Source organism: Bubalus kerabau, chromosome 1 (genome assembly GCF_029407905.1).
Source record: "Bubalus kerabau isolate K-KA32 ecotype Philippines breed swamp buffalo chromosome 1, PCC_UOA_SB_1v2, whole genome shotgun sequence".
NCBI classification, from domain to species: Eukaryota; Metazoa; Chordata; class Mammalia; order Artiodactyla; family Bovidae; genus Bubalus; species Bubalus kerabau.
The window spans coordinates 13,259,826-13,278,689 of NC_073624.1; the positions used below are offsets into that span (position 1 = coordinate 13,259,826).

At 47.4% G+C, this 18,864-nt stretch overlaps 1 protein-coding gene across 1 annotated transcript in view; it reads left to right on the forward strand.

The window, feature by feature from the left end:
• Positions 1–18,491: 18,491 nt before the first annotated feature.
• TSPAN9 (tetraspanin 9) overlaps positions 18,492–18,864 on the forward strand; it is a 188,633-nt gene continuing 188,260 nt past the window's right edge. Inside the window, exon 1 of the mRNA XM_055568705.1 lies at positions 18,492–18,582. The gene's annotated coding sequence lies outside the window, so the exon portion shown is untranslated. The remainder of the gene's footprint in view (positions 18,583–18,864) is intronic.

Genomic DNA, 18,864 nt, shown 5'->3' on the forward strand with positions numbered 1-18,864 from the left:
TCCTGAATAATAGGACCCCCCATTTTTAGCTGGGCACATGGCCCTCAGAATAAGAACCATATTTCCTAGTCTCCTGTGCCACTAAATGAGGCTAAGTTTGACCAATGGCGGCAAATAGAGCTGCAGTCTCCAGAAGTGTCCTAATAGAAAAAGGGAGACTTCCCTGATGATCCAGTGGCCAACAATCCATGCTCCCAATGCAGGGGGCTGGAGTTAGATTCCTGGTCAGAGAACTAGATCCCACATGCTGCAACTAAGAAACGGGGAAGTCAAATAAATAAATAAAAAGAAAGAGGGCATGCTCTTCTTCACCTCTCCTTCTTTTCAGTTGACTGGATTGTGATGTAATGGCTGGATTTCCTGCAGCCATTTTGTACTAGGAAATAACCTTAGGAATAGAAGTTACCAGTGGCAAACCAATAAGGTAAAAGGGTCTTGGATCTTTGGTTCCATGAAGCACCATTACACCTCTGGACTGATTTTATATGAGAGAGAAATAAACTATCTTCTTTAAGTCACTTTTCTTTTGTGTTTTTTTTTTGTAATTTGCAGCCAAACATATTTCTAACTCATGCATCATGGTGTAATGTTTGAAGCATGAATGGCTATAACAATGCCAGTAATAATCCCACTCCTGACTCTAGCACATTTCAGTTTACAGAGCACTTTTTTCTTAAGGTTTGTTTATTTATTTTCGGCTGTGATGGGTCTTTGTTACTGCTTGAGGGCTCTCTCTAGCAGTGGCGAGTGGGGGCTGCTCTCTGCTATACACGTGGGCTTCCCTTGCTGTGGAACACAGGCAGTAGGCACGTGGGCTCAGTTGTTGCGGCGAGTTGCTCCTCGGCATGGGAAATCTTCCGGGATCGAACCTGAGTCCCCTGCATTGGCAGGCGGATTCTTAACCACCAGACCACTGGGGAAGTGCCTACACAGCACTTTTAAACACACTGTCTTGCTTGGTTTTGCAGCTGCTCTGTGATGCTGTAGACACTTTCTTCATAGATGAAGGAACCGAGGCTCAGAAGAATCGCTCACGCACGTCACCCGGTCACTACGTCGCAGATCTTGTGCTTCCACCTGGATCCTCTGGCTCCTCGCCTGGTGACTGTAGCGGGGAGCAGGTTAGGAACGTGTAGGAGGTTTTGTTCCAGATGCTGGTGCTGGGCGGAGAGCTGGGAGCTGGCCCCGGAGACCCTGAGAGTCACTGGCAGTCATTGACAATGGAAGCTTTCTCATCTCTCTGGAAAATGCTATTTGCACAGGGGTGGAGACTGTGGAGGATAATTAGAGAAGGAAAGATCAGACAACCACAAACACTGGAGGGAAATGTGCATGCCAGCTGGCGGGCGAGCAGTCCCATTTTGGAAGTAATTGGGTAGCAATGAGATGTTCAGAGCAAGAGCCTGCCGAGCATCCTGTGATGGGGGCGGGGACGGGGGGATGTTTTCTTGATATCAAAGGGGATCTGCTTCTCTCTGCAGATTCCCTCCCAAAGGCGAGCCCAGCACTTCTGAAGCTTGGCACGATTCTCTGCTTCTGCTTTTCCTCTCCAGTCACTACTTGACCGACTTCTTTCCAGTTTCTTTCTCTGAATCCCCCACAGATCCTGATGTAGACACTTTGTGGAGGCTGTATATGCCTATATCACTTGGAGATTGTGGGGGAGAAACAGACTTTAAACTGATTATGAGTTTGCACCTTCCTAACAGCAAGGGGCGGCAGAGGATGAGATGGTTGGATGGCATCACTGATTCAGCGGACATGAGTTTGAGCAAACTCTGGGAGATAGTGAAGGCCAGGGAAGCCTGGCATGCTGCAGTCCATACGTGTCATGGAGAGTCAGACAGAGCTTGGCCCCTCAACAAAAACAAACAGCAAGTGAAGGTGAGATGACTTTTCGGTGACTGCTAGAGGTTACGAAGTCGGGAAGTGCAAGCTGGAATTCAAAGCAGCCTTGGGACTCGAGAAACCACACACCGCCCACTCCCCCAACTCCCAGCTTTAGCTCTAGAAAACCAGGAGCCCCCAGGGAATGCCGTTCTGTCTAACCCACCCAGGCCCCCTTTAATCTTGACAGACTGCCCTGGCCCTGCTCCTGGAGGCACATTAAAGCAAGCCTCACATGCCTGCTCCGGGGAACGGCCCGGCTCCTCCCCACTTACTGCAGGCCCACTTGCTCTTCCCCTTCATCTCCCTGGGTCTTGGATTCCTGGCCGTGGTCCCTGGCTTTGATATTTGCTTCTGCTCCCTTGGGTTTGGCAACTCATCACATTCCCCTTGCAGCTTTTGGGGCCTCAGTTCTCTCGATTGCCGTCTGCTCTATTTCTATCTCTGGTCTGTGTCCTCCCTCGGCCTTGAGTGAGGACCACCCTCCTCTGGCCTGGGCTCTGAGATGGAAATGGTCTTCAACTCTCATTCTAGCCAGGGGCCTAAGAAGACCCAGATCTACTCTTGATCATAGTTCTTCTCCCTCGAGAGAGAGAGAGAGATGCACAATTGAGGCTCAGCAAGGCACTGACCACTGTCTTTATCAGCTGAGACTTGGACCCCAATGTCAAATTTTAGAAGGGTTGGCCTGAAAGCCTACAGCCCAAATAGGCCAAGTTTATCCCATTAAACAATTGCTGAGCACCTGGGATGTGTCTGGCACCATTCCCGTGTCTGCTCCTGGGATGCAGCAGTGAATAGAATCAAAGTCCAGGTCCTGGGAGAGCTTATATGCTAGCAGGGAATCACACAACAAATAAGCAAAACTGGGCCGCCTTCCTGTTCTGTTTATCCTTCCCATGGCCGTACCCAGAGAACCTTGGATCTGGTCTCTGTGATGGAGGAAGTGAGTCAAGGGCAACAGAGAGCATTTGCTTCAATGCCTCCTTAGAGGAGACAGTGACCCCCTGGCCCCCCTGTAGGGTGATAGCAAGACGGCTTGTTCCAGCCACAGAGACACAGACGTGGCCGATCTGGCTGAGGGGGCAGCTCTTCCCTTGGTAAATGGGACCCCCGAGAAGAGCCACATCCGTGTGTGCTCACGTGGGCAGAGCACGCACTTAGGGCTCAGAACCCATATACTCTCACCCGCCCTCCCGGGATCAAAATCTGCAGGTGATTCCTACGCACAGTGCAATCTGAGAAGCAACAGGCTAGGCTTTCTAACCAGGTGCAGAGAAAAGCCCTGCCCACCACCCGTGACTCTTCAGTGATCACTCCTCCTTCTTGGAGGTAGAGCAGGCGATGGACTTCCTCCCCTGGGAAAGGTGTGCGTTGGATCAACATGCTCATCACTGGTTTTTCTGTTTGTTTGTTTTGCTTTTGAAGAATTAGTGGCCATCTTTAATATGCAGCAGAGAAGGGTCTGGATTTTTAATCAAATCAGTTAGGGCATTGCCATTATTTATTTATTTTTAATTTTTTGGCCGTACCACATGGCACATGGGGTCTTCGTTCCCCACCAGATGGAACCCAGGCCCCTGCATTGGAAGCACAGCGTTTTAATCGCTGCACTACCAGGGAAGTCCCCCTCATCATTGTTTGGTTTAGTTACTATAAATAAAATAGTATCAATAAAAATAGAACTTAAAAAGCTAACAGATTCAAAAAAGGATGCTTCCTTTTCATTTGACTTGTAATATTTTCAGTGGTCAAAAATTTCAACAATATCATTCTACACCATTGTATTAATTTATAAACTACTAAGTCACTATTAATTGAGTTTTTAATGCCTGAGGGGAAACTTTCATACATGGGAAAGAATACTTCAAGTTATTTGTGTATTTTAATTTTTTTTTCAGTTGATTAAAGTTGTAAATTTTAAAGCCTGATTTTATCAAGTTCAACTTGCAAATCCTGCTATTTTGTTCAGAAAGCTAGTATTTTATGTTAAATCTCTTTTTCTTTTTGATTAATGTTTACTTTTCTTACAAATTCTCTAAACATTTGCTATCACTTACAAACTTGGTTAAATTAGCTTAGCAAAACTATAATTAAGCACTTCAAATATCTAACAAGGCACACTTACAAATCTAACAAAATCTTAGACAATTAGAATGTAATAGTAGGAACACACACTATTCATGAAACATAGTAAGTTTCAACTTACAGACCTAAGCAGACTTATTTAAACATTTTACCTTCACAGTTAAGGCACCTTAGTATTAAATTAACATCATAAGTCTAATATATCACATACTTTTATACTTTTCCAACAACTTAAAAAAGCAGATAAAAATTGTTCATTTAAAAATGGTTAATTTAATGTTATGTGACTTTTTAAAGAGGATGTAAAATTTAAGTTATTTATTAATCTAAGTTAAAATTTAAGTTACTTAAAATTTAAGTTATATTTTTAGGGAATTCCCCGGTGGTCCAGTAGTTAAGATTCTGAGCTTTCACTGCTGAGGGCACGGGTTCAATCCCTGGTTGGGGAAATAAGATCCTGTAAGCCACTTGGCTTGACCACCACCAACAACAAAGATTGTGTTTTTAAAATTATCCCCAAACCAAGAGAAAATATAAATTACCCTAATGATTATAACATTTAAAGTGAAGAAGTGAAGTCGCTCAGTCATGTCTGACTCTTTGAGATCACATGGACTGTAGCCCACCGTGCTCCTCCACCCATGGGATTTTGCAGGCAAGAGTACTGGAGTGGGTTGCCATTTCCTTCTCCGGTTATAACATTTACTGCCACACATATCCTTAAACCTATCACAAAATTTCCAATATCGATACATGTTTGTGCCATTCATCATATTTACATTTATTTTCAAGCCTCTGTCCAAACAAAGCAAGCAGAATCAGCCTCACGGGTGGGCTGAGATGACTACAGTGAAGATTTAGGACTTGAGCATCCTTACACTTTGGGGTTATAAGCTTTGTATTTGAAGCTACCATACTGTTACAGATTCAGAGATTTCAGGAGGTTAGGGGTAGAGTCTAGATGTCACTCAGTCTGGCAATTATCTGTGGGAGTGACTTCTTGGGGTCAAATTTTACCTACCACAATAACAAAATTGCTAAAACCCTCACCAAAAAAAAAAAAAAAAAAAAAAAAGACACCTCGGGGCCTCTTTCATCCCTAGGTATCTCACTGCCTGGATAAAAGCAGCAGAAATTCACAGCTTAATTATTATCCCGCACTTGGCTATGGCATGCACATTGCTGGAATAGCTGACATTTTTGAGAGCTCCCATGCACCTTTTTAAAGTCTAACCAGTATTCAGTGTTATTAGGGACTCAGGCTTTTTACAAGGTTTGAGTCCTTTCTGATAACTCAGATCGCCAGCTTTGGTTTATTTTGCTGTGTGCCTTCTCCTTTCAATACCACCTTTTGAGTCCTCTGGATTACCAAGCTCTGGCCTCAGCTAGCAGACTTAGGTCTGATGGCACTTCTCTGCACTGAGATGTGGACTCAGCCATTCTCCAGGGAGCCCTGCTTTTTTAAATGGTGAATGTTATTAGTGACAAATACCTGGGCCCTCATGGTGCAAATCACATCGTCTCCATGGGCACGGAAGGTGGGAAGGAATGTCCACTCCTGCCCACTCCAGTGAGAGAGCTGGAACATGAGCTGGAACATGGAAGTGTCCTGTTAACTCCAATCCTGCTCCTTCCTTTAGAAAACATACTCTACTTGGGACATCCCTGGTGGTCCAGTGTCTAAGACTCTGTGCTCCCAATGCAAGGAACCAAGGTTCAATCCCTGGTCAGGGAACTAGATCCCACATGCAGTAACTAAGACCCAGCTCAGCCAAATAAATAAAAATAAATTAAAAAAAAATATATAAGAGCTTCTCATTTGATTGCCCCTCTAAATGACTAGCTTTTAGCTACCAGCTGCTGCTTCTTTTTATTGTCATGCTGTACATATTTTGAGCTTCCCTTGTGGCTCAGGCAGTAAACAATCTGCCTGCAATGCAGGAGACCTAGGTTTATCCCTAGGTCAGGAAGATCCCTGGAGAATGGAGTAGCTACCTACTTCAGTACTCTTGCCTGGAGAATTCCATGGACATACTGAAGTGGGTTGCCATGCCCTCCTCCAGGGGATCTCTCCAACCCAAGGTTCGAACCCATGTCTCCCTCATTGCAGGTGGATTCTTTACCATCTGAGCCACCAGGGAAGCACAAGCAGCAGCAGTTACCTACTCCAGCACTCTTGCCTCAAGAATTCCATGAACAGAGGAGCCCGGTTGCAAAGAGTCAGACATGACTGAGACTAACACTTTCTTTCAATGCATATTTTAATTATAATGAATTTTTTTAATGTCACACGTGGATGTATATCAACTTGGATCGTGGCTGTCCCGGCCCGGGCTTCAAGTGTGCCCTCGTCCCTTTTACAATCCTCGGGTCTTACCAGCCATCGTCCTCTGATCATTTTATGGACAGTCACACAATTTCATCTGTCAACCTTATGGAGCTCACTAGGCTGAGTTCTAATTTCAAAGCATCGGCTTAGATGCTCTCCTTCTCCTCTGCCTCTTCTGCTGGGAACAGGCTGTCATTTTCTTTCTCCCTGTCCTCTCCTGGACTCCTCTCAGGCTGTCTTGGTGTCTGTGCTCAACCATCTGCTCTTTAAAGAGGCCATCTTTTGGGAGGAAATAAAATCAGTATATACTTAACAAAGTTAACCAATTTGACACAGCATATTATCATAGGTAAGCAGATTGGTTTTTCATAGTCTGTGTGACACATGAAAGGCAGAGAACTCAGTCTCTATCAACATCTAAGACCCTCTTCCCAAGCCCACCCATCTCTTGCCAGGCCCTTGCCCTGACCCAGTTCCCGCCTCTTCCCAGTACGCTGCCCTGCAGTGACCAGCAAATCCCCATATCCCCTTCCTTTCTGTGGAGGACAGACGCCAAGGCGCACCCCCAACCCCAGGTCCCTGACTCCTGGTATTCACACCTCTCTGAAATGCTGTCCTCTCGAGCATGTGCACCTGTGACGTGTTTCTAACGAAGAGACCATGGCAAAGGCGATGGGATGTCGAACTGTGATTATGTTATACAGACTCCATGTTACTACCAGATGTAGTCAGAGACTGCTGGTGCCATGAAGCAGGTGGCTGTGCTGGGCCAGGCCACCTGGCCAGGCGCTGGGGCAGCCTCCAGCGGGAGCCAGCCATCAGCCAGGGCCCGTGAGCGAGTGAATTCTGACCACGGCCCGAGTGAACACAACCTGGCCAGCACCCTGGTTGCCGCCTGTGACATCCTGAGCAGGGAGCCCTGCTGAGCCCTGCTGGGTCTGGCATCACAGGAGACTTCTGCTCCGAACCCCGAAGTCAGCCTCCCTCCTGTCTTTCCTGCTTTCTGCTCGGTTACTCCCACTGGACCGTCCGCCCTCATCGGCGCCCCAGCTCTCACCCTCACACTACCAGCCCTCTGGTCCTCTCGCTTCCTGTCTGCTGTCTTTATCAGGCTGCAGATGCATGTTTCTAACAGTCCTTGGGACAGCCTGACCTCGACCCTCCGTCATTTTGCCATCCGGTGACCTCACAACTGTGGCATCCCCACGAAGAACAGAAATCCACCTCTCCTTGCCCCTGTCCCTCCTCTCCCCGTCCTGCTCCCAGTACAAAGACTGTCATCTTTCCCGCGTTAGCCAACTCTCTACACTTTGGTTCTGTAATCCCTTTCCTCCTTGTATGAAAACTTCTACAGTTTGTGGTTGCTTATCTTTCCCATGTACTCAACTTTTTTCTCTCAACAGGATCCTCCCAGGAGCTTTTGTTTTTCTTTCGTTTTTTAGTTATTTGGTTGCGTCAGGTCTTAGATCTTTGTTGCAGCACACAGGCTTAGTTGCACGTGGGGCCTTAGTTCCCCAGCAAAGGGATCAAAGCCACGTCTCCTCTGTTGGAAAATGAAATTCGCTCAGTCGTGTCCAACTCTTTGTGACCCCATGGACTATACTATATACTATATATATATATATATACACACTATATACTCCAGGCCAGAGTACTGGAGTGGGTGGCCTTTCCCTTCTCCAGGGGATCTTCCCAGCCCAGGGATTGAACCCAGGTCTCTTGCATTCAGGCGAATTCTTTACCAGCTGAACCACAAGAGAAGCCCAAGAATACTGGAGTGGGTAGCCTAGCCCTTCTTCTAGCGGATCTTCCCTACCCAGGAATCAAACCGGGATCTCCTGCGTTGCAGGCGGATTCTTTACCAACGTCTGTTGGAAGGCAGATTTTATTTTGTTTTTTCGGTTGTGCTGGGTCTTCACTGCTGAGCGCGGGCTTTCTCTAGTTACAGCAAGCTAGGGCTACTCTTCACTGCAGTGCGTGGGCTTCCGTTGTGGTGGCTTCTCTTGCGGTGGGCACAGGCTCCAGGTGGGTGGGCTCAGTAGTTGTCGCACACAAACTTTGTTGCCCCGAGGCATGTGGAATCTTCTTGGACCAGGAATCAAACCCGTGTCTCCTGCATTGGCAGGTGGATTCTTATCCATTGCACCACCAGGGAAGTCTGGAAGGTGGGTTCTTAACCACTGACCCACCAGGGAAATCTCTTCCCACAAGCTTTTAAATATATGCTGCTGCTACTGCTAAGTCGCTTCAGTCGTGTCCGACTCTGTGCGACCCCTGAGACGGCAGCCCACCAGGCTCCCCCATCCCTGGGATTCTCCAGGCAAGAACACTGGAGTGGGTTGCCATTTCCTTCTCCAATGCATGAAAGTGAAAGTGAAGTCACTTCAGTCGTGTCCGACTCCTAGCGACCCCATGGACTGCAGCCTACCAGGCTCTTCCGTCCATGGGATTTTCCAGACAAGAGTACTGGAGTGGGGTGCCATCGCCTTCTCCGTTTTAATATATATGTATACATATTTTCTGTCCCATTTTCCATTTCTTCTCCTTCTGGGACTCTAATTACCCATATATTAGACATTTTGATATTATTCCACAGGTCCCTGACACTTTGTCATCTTTTTCCTTTCTGATCTGTTTTCTTTCTTTCCCATTCATTGCTTTCTATTGATATGTCTTCAAGTTCATGTTCTCTTCCCCTGGATCTCCACTTGACCATTAAGCCCACACCCTGAATTATTTTTATTCCAGATATTTAGTTCTAAATTTCCATTTGGTTCTCTTTTATATTTTCTATTTTTTTTTCTGCTGTGGTTTCCTATCTGTTCTTTTATTATAAATGTACTTTCTCTTTATATCCTTGAATACAGTTATAAGAGTTGCTTTAAATGTCCTTGTCTGATAATTCCAGCATCTCAGTCATTTTGAGATTGGCCTCCGTTTTGTTTTCCTCTTGAGAATGGGTCATGTTTTCCTGCTTCTTTGTACACTGAGAATTTTAGGTTATACCCTGAATATTTTGAAGGTTGTATTGAAGAGACCCTGAATTCTACTTTATCCCTCAGGAAATTGCTGATATTTTCCTTGAGTAGGTAATTAACTTGGTTAACGTCAAACTACACACAGTCTTCCTTGCAGCTGGCAACTGCTCAAGGCTCAATTTGGTTCTTTTATCTTTGCAGGGAGAGCTGCTGTTTCCCCTGCTCCGATGTGGTTCAGGCATCTCAACTGGAGACTTGGGCAGAGTTTGCTGTACAGGGAATTCAGGGTTCTCTTCTCTGGCTCTCTCCTTTCCAAGATTCACGCCCCCCACCTCTTCAGCAAGCTTAATTGCTCTGGGCTCCAGTCTCTGCTTCCTCCTGCCAGAAAGACAGTGGGTTTTCTATTGCCTTTCACCCATCTCATGCTGCACTGTGGCTGTGGCCAATGTGGGGAACTTTTTCTAAAAAACGGGAAATCTTCCAATGCCAGTTGCTTTGCACACATTTTGAATCCTCTCCAAAGTCTCTGTGCTTGGGTTCAGTTTTTAAGAGCCTGTAGGTGGTTGGATTTTGGGAGCCTTTTTGTTTGTTTTGGTTTTGTTGTTTTTTGTCTGCTTGTTTTTTCTGGTTTTGTATTTTTGTATGTTGTCCAGCATGTATAGATATTATCTGTGGGTCTATCAGTTATGTCTGACTCTTTTGTGACCCCATGGACTGTAGCCCACCAGGCTCCTCTGTCCATGGAATTCTCCAGGCAACAATAGTGGAGTGGGTTGCCATTCCCTTGTCCAGGGGATTTTCCCAACTCAGGGATTCCCAACCTGGGTCTCCTGCATTGCAGGCAGATTCCTTACTGTCTGAGCAACCAGGGAAGTCTCTTATCTGTGGGAGAGTTGGTCAATTAAGACCTGATTCCTTTAAAAAAAGTTTTTGTGTGTCTTTTATTGAACTTGTTACAATATTGCTTCTGTTATTATGTTTTGGTTTTTTGGTGAAGAGGCATGCGGGATCTTAGTTCCCTGACCAGGGCTCGAACCCACACCCCCTGTATTGGAAGGTAAAGTCTTAACCACTGGACCGCTTAGGGTGTCCCAGGGCTGTGGTTTATTTTTTCCCTAAACTTAAAGCTTTTTATTTTGTATTGGGGTATAACCGATTAACAATGTGATAGTTTCAGGCGAACAGCAAAGGGACTCAGCCATACCTGACTCTTTTTCATTTAATATTTATTTATTTGGCTGTGCCGGTTTCAGTTGTGGCATGCAGGATCTTTGATTTTCATTGCGGCACGCAGGCTCAGGTAGACAAGTGCCAACAGCTTTAGCTCACCTGAAGGCCTTCTCCGGGGTTGACCTGCTTTACTTGCTGTCTGTGCCTTCTGTCTGATCTCATGATGTTGCCTGTGCACTTCTGTCTTAACAGAGCACATGCCGACTGTCAGGAATTCCAGCAGAGAACCTGCACTTCTTCACACGGGGGCTGGCAGAGATTTTGTAAAACCTCAGCAGCTCCAGACCACCCCTGTTCTAGAAGTGCCTGCTTTCCGAAGGGCCACATGTGCCTGTGTGCACACCCACCCCGAATTATGCGTATGCATTATGCTCAGTGACTTTTGATCACTCTCTTTCACTTTTTCCACACTTGAGAACTCAGATCCAAGCCACTCTTGCCCCTACCACACCTGTAAAGATAGCCCCATGTCTGAAGGATCTAACGGTCCAAGAATTTGCAAACTATGGCCTGATGTCTATTTTTGTAGATAAAGCTTTACTGGGACACAGTCATGCTCACTCACGCTGTGTGGTTTGTGGCTGAGTTACGTACTACAGTGGCAGAGCTGAGTAACCGTGATGGAGACTGTAAAGTGTTCGAAGCCTAAAATTCTTAGCATCTGGCCCTTTACAGAAGAAGTTTGCAGAACTCTGACTGTCTTATGTTTTCCAGCCGTTTCAGTGACAATTACAAAGTAAAGTTGCCAGATTTAGCAGTTAAAAATACAGGACACTTATATAAACAGCAAATGTCAGATAAGCAATTAATGATTTCTAAATCACTGCAGATGGTGATTGCAGCCATGAAATTACAAGACGCTTACTCCTTAGAAGGAAAGTTATGACCAACCTAGACAGCATTTTGGAGAAGGCAATGGCACCCTACTCCAGTATTCTTGCCTGGAAAATCCCACGGATGGAGGAGCCTGGTAGGCTGCAGTCCATGGGGTTGCTGAGAGTCGGACACGACTGATCGACTTCACTTTCACTTTTCATTTTCATGCATTGGAGAAGGAAATGGCAACCCACTCCAGCATTCTTGCCTGGAGAATCCCAGGAACGGGGGAGCCTGGTGGGCTGCCGTCTCTGGGGTCACACAGAGTCAGACATGACTGAAGCAACTTAGCAGAAGCAGACAGCATTTTAAAAAGCAGAGACATTACTTTGTCAACAAAGGTCCGTCTAGTCAAGGCTATGGTTTTTCCAGTGGTCATGTATGGATGTGAGAGTTGGACTATAAAGAAAGCTGAGTGCCAAAGAATTGATGCTTTTGAACTGTGGTGTTGGAGAAGACTCTTGAGAGTCCCTTGGACTGCAAGGAGATCCAACCAGTCCACCCTAAAGGGTGTTCATTGGAAGGACTGATGTTGAAGTTGAAACTCCAATACTTTGGCTACCTGATGTGAAGAGCTGACTCATTGGAAAAGACCTTGATGCTGGGAAAGATTGAGGGCGGGAGGAGAAGGGGACGACAGAGGATGAGATGGCTGGATGGCATCACCGGCTCAATGCACATGGGTTTGGGTGAACTCTGGGAGTTGGTGATGGACAGGGAAGCCTGGCGTGCTGCGGTTCATGGGATTGCAAAGAGTTGGAGACAACTGAGTGACTGAACTGAACTGAACTGAAAATAAGCATGTCCCAAATATCGCCTGGCAACCTTACAAAGACTTCTAACAAGACTGTCCATGGTCTATGGTCCCTTGGCCCTGCTTCACCTGCCTCACTTTTTAGCTTTGGAAGAGAAAGAAGTTGAAGGAGAGAGAGTTCCTGGGGATGATCTGCCTTCTTTAGAAGGGAGAGTGTGTAAAGGAAGCAGGAGAAAGTCTTCGGTCACTTTGGCCTTCCTTGCAGTGAGAATGGTGGGACATCTGGGTCTGGGTCCTCCGGGGGCAGTTGGCAAGCTGCAGACCACTCTTCAAATTCCACAAGCAAATGTTGTTTAAGGGGATGGGGAGGGGAGGAGCTGTTTCCTTTTTCCTGCTGGAAAGTGTTTATTTAAATGAGCAGCTCCACTGTGCCTTGAATAGATGGTTTATAGATTTCCTCATTGTCTGGTTTAATGCCCCAAATTTAATCCTTGATTGGTACAGAAACAACTACTCTTTTCTATTAGATGTGGAAACAGACCTCCTGGTACACACTCTGCCTCTCACCGTTCCTTCACATCATCTCCACGTCAGAGGGTTAGTTGAAGTCATCTTAGATGGGAGATAGCTCTGAAGGAGCTTTGTCCTCTAGCTGAAGGAGACTGGACCAGGAGGCAGTGATGTGCCCGTTCATTAGCTAAATGACCTGGAGGATGGTACCTAACTTTTCTGAGCTTTCTTTATGGTCCAGCTCTCACATCCGTACATGACTACTGGAAAATATAGTGCTTGGTAAATGTTAGCTGTTGTTCTTTGCTTTACTAGCTGACTTGAAATAACCAATGGCCAGTCCTGGGGTGTCCCTTTAACCTAGCCTCCAGCACTGTGAACTCTCCCCACTAGGTGTCGCAATTCAGCAGGCCCTGCCCGTCCCTTAGCTTGACTTTTTGCTTATTATCATTTTCAATTTGATTTGGTGATTTCAAGGGGATAAACTAGCACACTATCTCCTGAAGTCTCTGGGGATCCAGAAATTCCAGCAGAATTGCTGGTGTCCAGGCCTGAAAGAGGCTTTCTGGACTCCTGCCTTTGTCCAGAGTTAATGTGACAAGTACTTTATTGTCCAAATGAAGATATTTTAAGAGTGAGAAGGGGACCATTAGTAATGATGCCAGGACAAGAGAAGTACTCTGGATGTTTCCCAAGAATCTAAACATGAGCACCCCATCCATGGAGATTTTTCCTCAGTATTTTCAGAATCCCCAGGACAGAAATTCCCTGACATACCTTAAGATCCCAGAACAAGAAACTGTGACCTTGTGCTTTAGGGGGTGTCTTAACTCCGGCAGGTGTTGTCTTCTTGCCTTAAGAGTGTCTTGCCTGCTCGTCAGGTCATCTGCTTGAGTTCTGTCCCCGGTGGACGTGGTGGGCATGTGTCTGCCCCACAGACCTCCAGGCATCAAGGCCTCCTCTCTGCTGTATCCTCTACGGCTTCTCTTCCAGCTGGAAACCCCTTCAGAGGCATGAGTCCTCCATCTCTGGATGTGTTGAAAGAGAGGGAGTATGTGGCCACTTTCTATGTTATTTTAAAATTTGTAATTGAATTATAGTTGATTTGCAATGTTGCCTTGATTTCAGGTGTATAGCAAAGTGACTCAGTTATACATATACATATATCCACTCTTTTTTAGATCTATTCCCATATAGGTCACTATAGAGTACTGAGTCGAGTTCCCTGTGCTATGTCGTGCTGTGCTGTGCTTAGCCGCTCTGTCACATCCCAGTCTTATGCGATCCCATGGACTGTAGCCTGCCAGGCATCTCTGTCCATGGGGATTTTCCAGGCAAGAATACTAGACTGGGTTGCCATGACCTCCTCGAGGGGATCTTCCCAACCCAGGGATTGAACCCAGGTCTCCTGCATTGCAGGGGAATTGTTTATCATCTGAGCCACCAAGGAAGCCCAAGTATACTGGAGTGGGTAGCTTATCCCTTCTCCAGGGGAGAGATTCCCCACTCAGGAATCGAACCAGGGTCTCCTGCATTGCAGGTAGATTCTTTACCAGCTAAGCTACCGGGGAAGCCCCCTGTGCTATACAGTAGGTCCTTATCTATTTTGTATATAGTAGTATGTCAATCCCAGTCTCCCAATTTATCCCCTCTGTTTTTCCTTTGGTAACCATAAATTTGATTTCTGCATCTGTGACTCTATTGAGGGGATTCTTCTAAGGTTTCTTCTGATTCCTAGTCTCCATCATTCTATTTCAGGTTTGCTTATCTTCCATTAAAGGGCAGGGGGAAGCTAATGTTCCCACTCACCATGCTCAAATGTTGTACTTTTTCTTCATCCATCTTGGTCATCCCATCAACCCCATGGGATTGGTATTTCAGTTCAGTCGCTCAGTCATGTCCGACTCTTTGAGACCTCATGGATTGCAGCAGGCCACGCCTCCCTGTTCATCACCAACTCCTAGAATTTACTCAAACTCACGCCCATTGAGTCAGTGATACCATCCAACCACCTCATCCTCTGTCGTCCCCTTCTCCTCCTGCCTTCAATCTTTCTCAGCATCAGGGTCTTTTCAAATGAGTCAGCTCTTCACATCAGGTGGCCAAAGTATTGGAGTTTCAGCTTCAACATAAGTCCTTCCAATGAATACTCGGGACTGATTTCCTTTAGGGTGGACTAGTTGGATCTCCTTGCAGTCCAAGGGACTCTCAAGAATCTTCTCCAACACCACAGTTCAAAAGCATCAATTCTTCAGCGCTCAGCTTTCTTTATAGTCCAACTCTAACATCCATACATGACTACTGGAAAAACAATAGCTTTGACTAGACAGCCCTTTGTCAGCAGAAGTCTTTGCTTTTTAAAATGCTGTCTAGGTTGGTCATAGCTTTTCTTCCAAGGAACAAGTGTCTTTTAGTTTTATGGCTGTAGTCACCATTTGCAGTGATTTTGGAGTAAAAAAAAAAAAAAAGTCAGCCATTGTTTCCACTGTTTCCCCATCTATTTGCCACGAAGTGATGGGACCGGATGCCATGATCTTCATTTTCTGAATGTTGAGCTTTAAGCCAACTTTTCCACTCTCCTCTTTCACTTTCATCAAGAGGCTCTTTAGTTCTTTTTCACTTTCTGCCATAAGGGTGGTGTCATCTGCATATCTGAGGTTATTGATATTTCTCCAAGCAATCTTGATTCCAGCTTGTGCTTCATCCAGCCCAGCGTTTCTCATGATGTACTCCGCATAGAAGTTAAGTATACAGCCTTGACGTACTCCTTTTCCTATTTGGAACCAGTCTGTTGTTCCATGTCCAGTTCTAACTGCTGCTTATTGACCTGCATACAGGTTTCTCAAGAGGCAGGTCAGGTGGTCTGGTATTCCCATCTCTTTCAGAATTTTCCACAGTTTGTTGTGATCCACACAGTCAAAGATTTTGGCATAGTCAATAAAGCAGAAATAGATGTTTTTCTGGAACTCTCTTGCTTTTTCAATGATCTAGCAGATGTTGGCAATTTGATCTCTGGTTCCTCTGCCTTTTCTAAATCCAGCTTGAACATCTGGAAGTTCACAGTTCATGTATTGCCGAAGCCTGGATTGGAGAATTTTGAGCATTACTTTACTAGTGTGTGAGATGAGTGCAATTGTGTGGTAGTTTGAGCATTCTTTAGCATTGCCTTTTTAGGATTAGAATGAAAACTGACCTTTTCCAGTCCTGTAGCCACTGCTGAGTTTTCCAGATTTGCTGGCATATTGAGTGCAGCACTTTCACAGCATCATCTTTTAGGATTTGAAATAGCTCAACTGGAATTCCATCACCTCCACTAGCTTTGTTTGTAGTGATGCTTCCTAAGGCCCACTTGACTTCACATTTCAGGATGTCTGGCTCTAGGTGAGTGATCACACCATGGTGATTATCTGGGTCATGAAAATCTTTTTTGTATAGTTCTTTTGTGTATTCTTGCCACCTCTTCTTAATATCTTCTGCTTCTGTTAGGTCCATACCATTTCTGTCCTTTATTGAGCCCATCTTTGCATGAAATGTTCCCTTGGTGTTTCTAAGTTTTTGAAGAGATCTCTAGTCTTTCCCATTCTATTGTTTTCTTCTATTTCTTTGCACTGATCACTAAGGAAGGCTTTCTTATCTCTCCTTGCTATTCTTTGGAACTCTGCATTCAAATGGGTATATGTTTCCTTTTTTCCGTTGCTTTTTTGCTTCTCTTCTTTTCATAGCTATTTGTAAGGCCTCCTCAGACAGCCATTTTGCTTTTTTGCATTTCTTTTTCTTGGGGATGGTCTTGCTCCCTGTCTCCTGTACAGTGTCAGAAACCCCCGTCCATAGTTCATGAGGCACTCTGTCTATCAGAACTAGTCCCTTAAATCTATTTCTCACTTCCACTCTATAATTTTAGGGATTTGATTTAGGTCATATCTGAATGGTCTAGTGGTTTTCCCTACTTTCTTCAATTTAAGTCAGAATTTTGCAGTAAGGAGTTCATGATTGGAGCCACAGTTAGCTCCCGGTCTTGTTTTTGCTGACTGTATAGAGCTTCTCCATCTTTGGCTGCAAAGAATATAATCAATCTGATTTCGGTGTTGACCATATGGTGATGTCCATGTGTAGAGTCTTCTCTTGTGTTGTTGGAAGAGGGTGTTTGCTATGACCAGTGTGTTCTCTTGGCAAAACTCTATTCTCCTTTGCCCTGCTTTATTCCGTACTCCAAGGCCAAATTTGCCTGTTACTCCAGGTGTTTCTTGACTTCCTACTTTTGCATTCCAGTCCCCTATAATGAAAAGGACATCTTTTTGGGGTGTTAGTTCTAGAAGGTCTTGTAGGTCTTCATAGAACCGTTCAACTTCAGCTTCTTTAGCACTGCTGGTTGGGGATTGGTATTACTGGATTGTTATTATTAAACCCTATTTCACAGGTGAGGAAACTGAGGCCTAGGGCAGTCACAGCCCATGAAAGGCAGGGCTGGGGTTCAATCCCAGGGCTGTCTGGCTCCAAAGCCCTGTCTTACCACCCGAGGCTGCTCCCAGTGTCTTTACGGTAAGATTACTCACCTAGCAGACATCACAGCAAGTCCCTTTCCTTCTGGTCTCACCTTCCTCTTCTGGAAGCTGGGAGGAGTGGTTACATGTGCTAAAGGCTGTCCTAGTGACTGGAGAGATTGTGGGGTGGGGCGGGGGGGTCAGCCCGGGAAGATTTTATGGGGGCATTGAACAAGGGTTTGAAGGAAGAGGGGAGTCAGAGGCAATGGGTTATTGGGTTCAATCTAACAGACAAAAATAAGATTGTGTGTATGATTTCCTATCTGCCAGTCCAACTAGGAAGGGCCAAGGATGATGAGTTAGTTAAAAAAACTTTGTCTCAAATCATACTTAGCAGGGGATGGTGCATGTGAAAAGCACAGAATGCATTTCTATGACAGCAATGGGGCTGTTTAGGGGTCACTCAGAAAGAGAGTCCAGGCCCAGGAAGGAAGGCCTATAGGAAGCCCTGGGGCGGAGATGTGTAACCTGAGTTTGTCCAGCTGCTGGTCAGGTCCTCAGGGCGCATGGTGCCCTTTACCAACACTTAGAGGCCATGACTCTTGGGGAGAAAGCAGCTCCTCCAGCATGTGGTCTCCTGCCTAGGTGTGGCGGCGGGGTCACAGGGCCCGGCCCCAGACGCAAGGCTGCGACCCCAGTTGGGACCAGACCGGGCATAGGGGCGTGAACCTTCAGGCCCTCATCTCCCCCTACACCCTGGCCCAAGCATGGGGCAGGGGCAGGGGTCGTACCACTGCCCCGGAGGAGCGGCCGATCCAAGAATTCAGGCGGCGGGGAGGGAGGAAGTCTCCCGGAGGGCAGCCAAGCCTGGGCCAGGCCCGGGATGCCTGGCCCGGGGAGTCCGAGCCCGGCACTGTCCGGCTGGGTCCCTCCAGCTCCAACGCTGGGGATCTGGCCGGGGTTGCTGGAGGTCCCCGGCCCCAGACCCTGCCCTCAGCCTCGCGCACCCCTTCCCCAGCCGCCGCCCCACCCGCAGTGTCCGCTCCAGGTCCCCGCTTCCGTCCCTTCCCCCACCCCTCGCGCGGGGATCGGGCCCCCTCGGCCTTGTAGTTCTCCGGCCGGCCCCGCCTCGCCCCGCCCCCTTTCCAGCCCCGCCCCTAGGCCGGCCCTGCCCCTCCCTGCGACTTCGCCATTCCCGGGCAGGCCCAGCCCCACTCCCGGCTTCGCCTCGCCCCGCGCCCTCGCCGTTCCAGGGAAGGCCCCGCCCCGCGCCCGCGCCCCGCCCCGCACCCTCGCCATACCAGGGCAGGCCCCGCCCCACCCCCTCGGCAGGCCCCGCCCCGAGGCCTCGCAGTCCAGGGCAGGCCCCGCCCCCTGTTTCCGCTGGCGGCGGCAGTGGCTGCGGCGCGCGATCCCGATCGAGCAGGACCCCACATTCCTGGGAGCTCGGTGAGTGCGGCCCGTGGCAGGCAGGGCGGCGGGCCGCGGGCCGGGGGCTCAGGAACGAGCAGGGTTACAGGTCCGGGTTGGCGGGGGGCGGGTCGGCAAGCCCCCGACCCGGTCCGCGGAGGGGCGAGCGGCCCAGGGCGCCCCTGGAAGGGGTGTCGGGGGCGGCAGTGGGCCAGCTGAGGGCGGGGTGGGATCTGCTCCCTGTGAGGGGGCGGCAAGCCGCCTGAAGGGAACGACGTGTGCGAGGCCCGGTAACGGGGCGAGGAGGGGTCTTCACGGGGA